Source organism: Triticum dicoccoides, chromosome 5B, assembly GCF_002162155.2.
Source record: "Triticum dicoccoides isolate Atlit2015 ecotype Zavitan chromosome 5B, WEW_v2.0, whole genome shotgun sequence".
Classification (NCBI taxonomy): domain Eukaryota; kingdom Viridiplantae; phylum Streptophyta; class Magnoliopsida; order Poales; family Poaceae; genus Triticum; species Triticum dicoccoides.
The window spans coordinates 542132241-542135249 of NC_041389.1; positions in this window are offsets into that span (position 1 = coordinate 542132241).

The window sequence follows — 3009 nt, forward strand, 5'->3', positions numbered from 1 at the left end:
ACCTCGGCGGCCCCATCCCGACCCCGACCGCCGTTGCCCCTCCCGACCACGGCCACCACCTATTCCAACCTTGGCAGCCCCCATCCCGACCCCAGACGAGGCAGAGGCTGCCATCGCCGTTGTTGCACCGAGGTAGAGGACGAGGCAGAGGACGCCTCCCGTGGACCTCCCCTCGCCGCCTGCTGGCCGAGGAGCAGTTCGACCTCGACGCCGACGAGGTTCATCTGCCGCCCCAAGCCTCCATGGGCGCGGCACCAGAACAGGACGATGGATCGGTTCGTCGCTCTCCTCGATCCAGAACAGGACGAGGCAGAGGAGGCCACTGGTGGTGTGGATGTGAGCCATGGCGCAGGCGCCCGCCGACGTCGGGCAGGTCTACATCGACGACTGGCTCTTTGAATGCGGGGTAGCTATCGCCCGACCCCCTCCTTCCAAGCGCGCGCTAGTCGCTGTTGCCCCTTCTCCCCGTCTGTCGTTTGCCGTCGTCGTGGGGAAGAGAAGAGGAGAGGATGTGGTGGCGTCTCGATCCAAATCGAGGGCGGTCGGCGGCGGCTCGATCCAGATCGAGGACAGAGCGGTGGCGGCTCGATCCAGATGGAGGATGGGGCGGCGAGGTCGGAGCATCGCGGTTGGTGAGGAAGCAGGGATGCGGGATGGAGGGCCGGTGAGGGAGTCCTGGACTAGGGGGTGTCCGGATAGCCGAACTATCATCATCGGCCGGACTCCAAGACTATGAAGATACAAGATTGAAGACTTCGTCCCGTGTCCGGATGGGACTTTCCTTGGTGTGGAAGGCAAGCTTGGCGATACGGATATGTAGATCTCCTACCATTGTAACTGACTCTATGTAACCCTAGCCCTCTCCGGTGTCTATATAAACCGAATGGCTTTAGTCCGTAGGACACAACAACAACTACTACAACAATCATACCATAGGCTAGCTTCTAGGGTTTAGACTCCTTGATCTCGTGATAGATCTACTCTTGTAATACCCACATCATCAATATCAATCAAGCAGGACATAGGGTTTTGCCTCCATCAAGAGGGCCCGAACCTGGGCAAAACATCATGTCTCTTGTCTCCTGTTACCATCCGCCTAGACGCACAGTTCGGGACCCCCTACCCGAGATCCGCCGGTTTTGACACCGACATTGGTGCTTTCATTGAGAGTTCCTCTGTGCCGTCGCAATCAAGAAGGATGCCTCCTCCCGTCTTTAAAGACGGTACCGTTGCCAAAGGAGCTTTGGCCGCCGGTCAAGCTATCCGGCTAGGTGGTTTCCTTATGACCGCCTGTTCGGCCACCGCTTCGACGATGACCTCTCGGGTCATCAAAAGCGATCTTCGCATCAACTCGGAATTCGCCGAGCAGCTGGATCCAATGGAGCTCTCTTCCGTAAATGAGCTCTTGGATCGCATCGCCACCCTGGGAGTCGCTACAGACTACGACCAGATTGGGCTTAAAACCGATCTGAGAGAAATTAACTCTCCCCAGGCTACCCACCATGTTGCTGTGGTAGAAGAACAACGTGGCGACTCCTCCCCTACGTTAAAAACCAGTTATGTCCGGATTCCCGATCCCTCCATGCCGGACTCCCGCGGAGGGATGGACGTCAATCGAGTACTAAACCTAAAGTCATGCAGCGGACTAGATTTGTTGGACGACCTCCAGCAGTCCAAGCTTCCAAATCCGGAAAGACAAGCGTCCGCTTACCCAGCGCAGCTCCTGCGCCAACGTCACAAAGTAAGACACTTGACTTTGGAAATATGGATTGGATAGACAAGCGTCCGCTTACCCAGCTCCGAGGGTTATTCATGGAGAATCCATTCAATGGACTCGTGCGGAGAAAGTCCTCCTTCTCCCCCTTGTACAAGCCGGACAGGATCTTCACTAGATCGGCGGCCGATCCCGGCCCTTTGCGGCCATGACGGGTGGCGTCATCTTCCTCGTTAAAATCCCACATGGGGTGGCCCCTATATTGGAGCGGCTGCACCCCTCGCATAATGCACGTGGCCATGACTCCGATCATGGTCAAGCTGGAGTGGGCCAGTAACTTAATCCGGCCCATCAGATAATGGACGCTCCCATCATCCTCCCGTTGAGGGCTCCGCGGGCGCCAACTCAGGCGTTTCTTCAAGGGAGCGTTGCTGAAGTCCGGGAGGCCGATCCGAACTGGATCCGGCAGAGGGGCGTCCTCCATATAGAACCATTCCGAAGGCCAGTCTTCGGACGCCTTCTTCGGGGTACCGGATAGATATCCGGTCCCGGCGATGCGCCATATTTCGGCTCCGCCCACTTGATATATCGACCCCTCGTAAGAACGGGGAACGAGGCAAAACAATCGCTTCCATAGCGCGAAATGAGGCTCGATGCCCAAGAACAGCTCGCAAAGGGCTACAAAGTCCGCGATGTGCAGGATGGAGGCAGGCGTAAGGTGGTGAAGCTGGAGTCCGTAGAACTCCAAGAGCCCCCGAAGAAACGGATGTATGGGAAATTCGAGTCCCCTTATTAGGTAAGGGACGAAGCATACCCGCTCTCCTTTGGAAGGGTTAGGGGCGCTCTCAGCCTGCTTTCCGCCCCTGAAGGTGGCCAGTCCGGATCGAACTGGAACCATGAAGGCTGGGGGAAAATATCCCTCGGTTTGGAGCGTCACTAGCTCGCTGTGTGGAATTGAGCACCGCCCCCAATCTCCCGGCTGAGGGCTGGGAGCGCGAGAGGAGGAGCCGCGTCGACTATCCATGATGGAATGGATTTTTTGTCAGAGGCGCTTCGATGAGTTCTTGCGGAAGGAGAATGGTGTGAGTTGGATCTAGATCCTCGCCTCTCTTATAAGCGGCTCGTTCGCACGGCTAGGGGGTAAAACGTAAAAATGCCCTGGCTTTTCGCATACATACGACACGTGGAAGAGGGCCATTATTGGGCGTAGAAGCCGAGGAGCGCAACATTTATAAGGAAGCCGAACACTATTCGGCAGGTACATGAAATTTGAAGGAGAACCCGCCTTGCAACGC